We start from the raw sequence: 8,916 nt of genomic DNA on the forward strand, positions 1-8,916 counted from the left end.
TTCTAGTAATAAAACCTAATCGTTTTTGAGTCTTTGGTATGTGCCAGGCACCTAAGGAAGCAGTTTATATGCATTATTTTTTTCTTCTCTCCACAACCCTGAGGTAGGTACTACAATTAGCCTCATTGTACAGAGCAGCACACTGAGGCACGAAGCGGTGTAAGCGACTTGCCCAGAGTCTCCAGCTAAGAAGGTATAGTTAGGACTGGAACCCAGAGTAGCTGGCTTCAGAGACCAATCTTTAGCCCTCGCGTGACACCCTCTTTCTAGCGAAAGACAAACCCATTGGCTGAGCAGGCTGAGCTCCTGGTAAGGGGTGAAATGCAGGTGACCAGTGGAGTCTCGCATTCATGGGACTTGGATAAATCCCATGCATTTTGACCAGTTCTGGGTTTCCAGCTCCTCCACAGGGAATTTTTGGGCAGAGGTGATGGTGGTTCCCTGTAGTTTTCACAGCACACTGCATCACTAGTGCTGCCGTCACGCACCCCCACCCCCCTTCTCTTAGAACCCACTGCCTTTTTGACATGAAAAATGTACTATAATGAGTCTGCTGGCTAATTAATTAAAAGGGAAAAAAATCCCAATTTTCAAATATGAAATGATTAATTACATAAGCATTACCGCCTCTGCACACTGAGAACGGCACGTCTTCAGTTTAAAACTTTTCCAGCACATTATTTTCTGCCAACGTGTGTGTTTTCTGCTGGTACGAGGCTGATTTCTCATACACCCCAGTCCATTTCACACCAAATGGTCTCAAATGGTGTTTATCCTGCTCATTAGGAGCCTGTATCAATTTAGCAGGCCTGGCCGAGCTGCCTGCCCAGGCCCACATCTCAAGGGCTGGCTGTCTGCGCTCTTCCCACCTGAAAGCTGGCTGGGGCACCCCACACCCCTCCTCACCACTTAGTGGCCCTGGTGCTTTTCACAGGACCAGGGTAGAGCTCTGACCTCAGAGAGTGTTGTGCAGTGTTTGCACTTTGTGGATTTTTAAAAGCTTATTGTCTGGCTCAGACACGAGGCTCCAAGCTGCTGACTTACGGGATCTTCCAGTTGTTTGCTTTTAACCAGAAGAGGCTCACCCCCTCTGCCTCCCCTGCTTCCCAGCTTGTGCCCTGCTTGAGATGCCTTTGTCCCACCTCGCTGGTGTCCCCTCTGTTTGACCTTTTCCCCTTGCAAGCAGTGAGGTTAGGGTTTCAGGGCCTGTTTCAGGGCTTGGGCCGCGAGGGGCAGCAGGAAGTCCCCTGTACAGTCCTCGCCCTGGTGCCCACTGTCTGTGAGCAGAGGCCACTTCATCCTCAGGGGATTTGCCCAGGCCCCATGGTGGCACTCAGACCTGGGCCGTGAGCCACAATTGCTGAACCACAATCAGCAGCATGTGAAACGTTTCTCAGAGGACTCAATTGTCCCTTCACAAGCAGAAATGTTGAAAGGCAGTGAACTATCAGATGGCGGTGTGGTTGTCTAACTCAGGGTGGGAAACCCGATCTGTCATTAAGAACAGACGAACTGTTCTTGAGTGTGCTTCTGACTGTAAGAATCACAACATGATGTTAGAAGCCCGCAGAGGCAAAGCTCTACGTGGCTGGAAGATGGAGGCATTAATGGTGGGCACATGCCAAAAGTGACACTGCCGTTTTCCAGAAGCACAAAATGATATTTTTCCCACCAAAATTATGAAAAAGAGAAGCTATGATGGCTCAACATTTAGACAGGCATTAAAGCACTTCCAATAGAAATTGAAATTATTCTTTTATTCCTGCAGCCGGAAGTCATCAGCAAATGAGTTGGATTTCCTTCTTTCAGGACTTGGACAAACAACAGAGTTGTGTTTATGTCTCCTTTCTCTTTCTTCCCTTGGTTCCCTTAAACCTGTGCTATGCAATACCAAAGCCACTAGCTGTATGTGGCTATCTAAATTAAAATTAAAATGATGTAAAATTACAAATTAAGGTCTTCAGTTATGATGGCCACATTCCAAGTGCTTAATAGCCACACGTGACCAGCACGGACATATTATAGAATATTACTATCACAATAGAATGTTCTATTGGACTGCTAATCTACCTTTAGTATCAAAGCTAATTGTACATTTTGGGGTAATGTTTACTGAGTAGCATTTCTGTATTCTATAGGTAATTTAAATAACAAGTCAATGAAACACTTTGTATTATTATTATTTTTTCTAAATCTCTTTCTCCCCAAGCCCTAATACACACACAGACTCCATTATCCAATGCCCAGCTACATGACTCTGTGAAGTTGTTTCTTTCTTATGTGGACCTTAGCAATGAAAAGTTCCCCTGTGGTTTTCTTTTTTCTTTTTCTTTTTTAAAGATTTTTATTGGGTAATTGGGGAATGGGAACAGTGCTGGGGAATTGGGGGAAGGGGAACAGACAAGTTGCTGTCGCTTTGTTCTTCAGTCTAGTTGTGGAGGACGTTGCTTCACTGGCCCATGTTGGTATTGTGATCATTGCGCTCTTCCTGGGCGAGGCAGATCAGTTGCCAGCTTCTGGATGGCCTCTCACGCTGGCTGCTGGCTACAAACGGTAGCCCATGGCAACCCACTGCAGCAGGGGCTGTAGCCTACGCCATCGCCGGCGACTCACGGCAGCCCAGCTCCAGGTTGAACTGCTGTTCAGCATCTTAGCTGTAGAGGGCAGTGTCACTAGCCCTCATATGTGGGATCCGAACCGGGGCCCTCTGGCGTCCCAAGCCAGCTCTTAACCATCGCACCACTCGGCCGCCCCCCCTGTGGTTTTCTCAATCAGAGGTCTACAAGCCCAGAAAAAGGTATAAATGTCCAACCATAGCAGACCAGCATCTGACCATCCCTCAGCCAACTACCTCACTGCGTCAGGGCCACTGCTGCTGTCCTCCTCCCAGCTGCCCCAGGAGCCACTGCAGGTCCTTCTCAGTCTGACTCCATCCATTTTCCCTGGGGACTCCCCACTTATTGGCAGGGCAGTGTCAAAGTGGCTAAAACTTGGCCTGAGCAGCCTGCTGGGGTTATAAGGGCAAAACTCCATTTGTGCCCACGAGGTGCTGCTAAATGGCTGCAGGTCTCCAGGGGCCAACTCAGGTTACACACGGCCTCAGCATGGAAATTTAATGGAAAGTGAGTCCCTTCGTTATAATATTTTCAATCAATATAAAAATAGATTTGGTCTTTTTTGCTTTGTTTTTAATTCTGAAGCACAAAATCCTCACGGAGAGTAGTTATTCTTGCATCATTTAACTTAGAATCCTACTGGGTAGCTGGCCCTGACGCTTGCAGGGTAAATGGCACTTTTACAACCCACCGGATACTAAGTGCTAGTTGACTGACAGCATTACAGCTCTCTTGGAAAAGCCTGTGGCTGCTGCTCTCAGTTCTCTAATTTGATCAGCTCCTGGAGTGGGCTTGGCTGAGGATGGACAGCCCCCAGCTCTCCCAGAATTTAAAGAAAGTAGGCCGCTGGCCTGGTTAGCATTCCTGTAGTTAAGACCTTGTCTTGGACACTGAATGTTGACTGGACAGGTTTTCAGAACAAAAGGCAAAGTACCTCTGTGGAGCCTCCCAGGGAGGGAAGGATTCGGAGGCCCATGGCACCTGAGTGGCCTCTGAGTCCTTCTCCAGGGCTGGCCCCTGGTCTTGCTTTGCCCCACTCCCAACCCCTATCCACTTCCAGGCTGGGAAGCCTTCCCTGTACCTGTTTGCAAAGCCCTCCTCTAGATGAAAACACCCTAGAAATGCAGTCTCATTAGCCTATTGAAAAGCAGTAATACTCTATTGTTTCTGAAAGGATCCTTGCAAGTAGAGCAGGCAGAGGAGAAATTATTATGGAGCTAAGTTATTAGATCCGTTCCATGGAACATTTTTTAAAAACCACGCTCGTTTTCTTGAGAGAAAATTTAATGCAATTGCTCCTTTTTTGAAAGCACCTGATGCCACCATTCTCTTGCCTCTAGCCTCAAGCCAGCTACCAATAACAAGGGATGTGCTACAGAGAAAGTGTCCGGGGGTGTGTGCCAGGCAGGACCATGCCCAGGAGCCAAAAACAAGAAGAGAAAAAAACCAATAAAGACTCACCCAGATGGTAAACGCAGCACGAGGGCTCAACAAACACACCCACCCCTTCTAGAATGGGGAGAGTGTAGGGCGGAGCAGCCAGGCAGGTCAGGTTAGAGATGGATGGAAACCGCTGGGGGTCCTGGAAGCCTGGGGCACTAACTAGAGTTGTCGTCGCCATGATAAGTCTGAGCACCTCTATTCCTTAGGTGTCAGGCTCCGTGCCACAGTTGCGGGAGGGATGTGTCAGAGAAAATTATTTGGCCAAAGCTTACTCCATCCTGTCTGCCCAGCTGCCACAACTGTTAGTAATAACAGCATCTGCTACAGCTTAATAAGTGCTTACTATGTTCTAGGCACCGAACCCTCACAAAGTGGATATTGTGCCCATTTTATAGATAAAGAAACGGAGGCACAGTGAAGTTAAGTGAAGAATCCTGCAGCAGGTACATAAACTACTAATTAAATCCTGCCGATAATCAGCACCCCTGAAATTTCTTTTTTTTTTTAATTTTCTTTTAATTACAATTGACATTCAATGTTATCTTAGTTGCAGGTGTACATCATAGTGGTTAGACATTTTATATAACTTACAATCCTTGGTAAGTCTAGTACCCACCTGACACTATATCTAGTTGTTACATTATTATTGACCGTATTCCTTGTGCTGTAATTTACATTCCTGGCACCACAGAGCTTTCAATCCACTGGGTTTACAAGGTCCTCATTGCACGATGATGGGGAAAGGGAGGGGATTTTTATGATTTGGGAGCAGTTGTTAATGAGCTTTTTAAACAATACAAGTGCAAGTTCAGTTGTTACCTGTGTTAGTCATATTACTAAATAATTTATTTCCGTTGAGTAAATGGAATTGGTTTAAAGAGACACTTAATGTAACCTGTTCTTTAAATGTGTGGAGATTTTTGTAAAGCTCCCAATGTTTCTTGTTATTGGGTGTGAGAGAGCTGGGTTTAGGAAGGAAGGTGGAGTGTTAAAAGGCAAACATAGAAAAAGGATTCTTCTTAAAAAAAGAAAACACATCAAGAAATGACTGCTCCATAAACAAAACATGAGTGCACACAGCAATTTCATGTTCTCATTCCACCCACTCGGTTGTTCTTAATGATTCAAGAACAGAACTGCCTGGGCAGATTTACAGGCTCCGCGTTCCTGGCATCTGTGCCGAAACAAGGCTACGTGTGTGTGAAGAGTACTTGCTTTTGCTCAGGGGAGAAAACACTAACACCTTGATTCAATTTTTTACCTTTACATGATTTAAATAAAAATAGAGGCAGTCATTCTCCAACATGCATCAGTAAGCTGTTAAGCTATAAGAGTGGGCGCTGGGAAAGAGGACAGTGTAGCCTGGAAGTTTGGGGGTTGAAGGAGATGTGACGATCACACAATTAAACACCAACAATCATGTCTTTTTGTAGCTCTCCCTACTGTTAGAAAGCTGGGCTTCAACCTAAGTCTCTTCCTGGATATGTTGGGGTGGTTTGGATTGGTGCTCTAGCAAATTCCTCTCCTGAGCCAGAGTCAGTGGAGGGCAAGGGTTCGGCTGTGGGGTGCCAGGCTCTGGGCCAGTGCCACTTGACTCGGGCTTCCTGAGTTTCTCAGAAGACGACTCGGGCTGACGTTGCCTGCCCTGGTCCCCACGTCAGCCATTCTGGAATCACCTGGAGGCTGAGCCTGGTACTAGTGAACGTAGGCTAGGACCTTTGCTGCCTGATAATACACTGATAATCCTGTGATTTAGAACCTTCGTTTCACCTCTAAAATGCAGAATGTAGAAGCATTTTCCCAAGGTTACTGAGCTTGTCGGTAGGAAGAGCTGGGATTGAAATCCAAGCTGGTCTGTTATTCCAGCCCACATACCTGTCATCCTCTTCAGAAGGTGATCTAAAGTTAGGACGATGACTTTGGGTTTCTATGTGGCAGAACTTAAGAAAAGCTTAATCTCCCCTGTTTAAGAACCTGAGGTGGAAGGAGAGGCCAGCAAAATTATGGGTTTGGCATTTGAAAATGATGTCAGTTTTTATTTTAATGTGGATGCTGAAAGATTGGCTATAATTTTAGTGGGACACTCGGGTCCTCTCTTTGGCCTTCGAGCTTTGAAAATAGAGTCCACGTCTTTGGGGGCTCTTTTCATGCTGGGTTCCACCTGACACCTCTGGCCTAATATTTACTACTCTTGGGGAAAGGAGACAAGGAGAGGGCAGAGCAAAAGGGAGAGAGGGGTGGGGACTGAGGAAATGGGAAGATTTTTAAGTTACAATTTTTGTTATAACCAGCTAACATTACACAAACACAAAATCGAATAGACTTAAAATTCTAATACTTTATATCATGCTAAATTTTAATTTTGCTGGGGAATCGGGGAAGGGGAACAGACAAGTTGCTGTCCTTTTGTTCTTCAGTCTAGTTGTGGAGGACATCGCTTCGCTGGCCCTTGTTGTTATCATCATTGCGCTCTTCCCTGGTGAGACAGAACAGTCGCCGGCTTCTGGACTGCTGCTCACGGCGGCTCTTGGCAGCTCACTCTGGCTGCCGGCCGCTCACGGTAGCTTATGGCAGCCCACTGCAGCTCCACTGCAGCCTACGCCGTCTCCGGTGACTCATGGTAGCCCAGCCCCAGGTTGAGCTGTTGTTCACCATCTTAGCTGTAGAGGGCGCAGCATCACTGGCCCTCATGTGGGATCCGAACCGGGGCCCTGCTGCTCAGAGCTGGCGTCTCAAGCCAACTCTTAACCAACACGCCACTCAGCTGGCCCTAATTTTTGGTTTCTATCATTCTATAGATGCAATTTTACTATTTTTAGTGAATATTATTCCATATAGACATCTATATATTTATGTATTTTCTTTTATCTTTTCAGCATGTATCTTATTTAATCCTTAAAATCACCCTGTTAAGTTGAAATTTTTATTTTGTGGCCGAGAGGGGTTAAGAAAGTAGTCTAAGGTCAGAAATCCAGTGCAGGGCTGGGATCTGGATGTAATGACTTTAAATGGCTATGGAGCAGCCCGTGTATTGGTAGGTATTGAGTCTAGCTAGATTTTTCCAAAGACAAACAGTTCTACTACCTCAAAAGAAAATGATCTATCAACATTCACCTTCTTGAGATCCAATTTTCCTTTTCTACTTGATCACCAATTTTCATGTAACCAGGGCACTCATATAAATAACTACCCAAGATGGTTGCTCATTTCTCACAGCAACGTGTAGAGATGATGTTCCTTTGTCGTTCGTTCATTCATTCATTCATTCATTCATTCATTCATTAACAGCCTGGTGAAGAACTGCTATAGTGTTAACTCTAACGGGCAGAAGAGTCCTCGAGTGACCCTTCCTGTGGCTTAACACTTGGAGACTGTCACTCAATAGGCTCCTCACATCTGCACAGGGGATGATTAAAGAATATTCTAAATTAATTGGTAATTTGAGGTGTAAGTATGTGGAAACATCTTAACAATTCCAATTTTTATGCCTTTTGGGGATTTGGTTGTGTGTGTGTGTGTGTGTGTGTGTGTGTGTGTGTGTGTGCGCTTACAAAAGTCATATATGCTCATTGTAAAATATTCCAATACTGCAGAGAGTGAGAATCTTTTTTTTTTTAAAGATTTTAATTGGGGAATTGGGGAATGGGAACAGCGCTGGGGAATTGGGGGAAGGGGAACAGACAAGTTGCTGTCGTTTTGTTCTTCAGTCTAGCTGTGGAGGACGTTGCTTCACTGGCCCAAGTTGGTACCATCATTGCGCTCTTCCCGGGCGAGGCAGATCAGTCGCCGGCTTCTGGACGGCCGCTCACTCCGGCTGCTGGCCGCTCACGCTGGCTGCTGGCTACACACGGTAGTCCATGGCAACCCACTGCAACAGGGGCTGCAGCCTACGCCATCGCCGGTGACTCACAGCAGCCCAGCTCCAGGTTGAGCTGTTGTTCAGCATCTTAGCTGTAGAGGGCAGTGTTCACTGGCCCTCATATGTGGGATCCGAACCGGGGCCCTCTGGCGTCCCAAGCCAGCTCTTAACCAACACGCCACTCAGCCAGCCCAAGAGTGAGAATCTTTAATAAGGAGGAATCATCCTCTGACCCCACATGGGAGAAACCCACTGCTAATCCTTTCATTCTATGTATAGGACAACATTGTCTATACTATATTTTTATACATGATGTTAATGTAAAATTGCACGACTCTTGTTCTGGATCTTGACTTTTTTCTAAGCATAATTAAGTGTATTTGAAATGATTTAAAATAAATTATGAGTCATACCTCAGCCTTTCCTAACCAGTGAAATAAAATGTGATGTGTCAAATTGAGTTAAATCCATAATCTCTGTGGATGTGCTTTTGACTTGCAGGCAGGCAAAAGTGAGGCAGCTTCACACACCATATTGACACTCAACAACGAGAAGGTCAGAGCAGGGAGTTGATGTCAATATGTTCATCTCGTACTGCAATAAAGCTGTCCCAGAAACTGCAGTCCCAGCTGACACTTCCTCTCTTTTGGGTGAGAAATGCACCATTCAGACTCTCAACTCCTTTGCTATGAAAATACCATCCTTTAATACAGGCTTAATTGTTTTTCAATAATATTGATATACTCTAGATTGCAGGCTTCAAAGACAAACTTAAAATTACCACACCAGCTAGGGCTTTATTTGAGAAAAAGACTAAGAGATGACAGCTGAGATTTCTAATTCTGCCACATGAAAATTACCAAATAATTGCACGACAGGTGTCATTGTTCTGAGAATCATGAAGTGCGTGCAGCTCTCCATTCTGTTTCCAATATTTTATTGGGGGTGCTTTACTTGGGGATATCATGAGCAGTTTTAAATGTTGGAAAAATGTTATAC

Source organism: Hipposideros armiger, unplaced genomic scaffold (assembly GCF_001890085.2).
Source record: "Hipposideros armiger isolate ML-2016 unplaced genomic scaffold, ASM189008v1 scaffold_118, whole genome shotgun sequence".
NCBI lineage: Eukaryota > Metazoa > Chordata > Mammalia > Chiroptera > Hipposideridae > Hipposideros > Hipposideros armiger.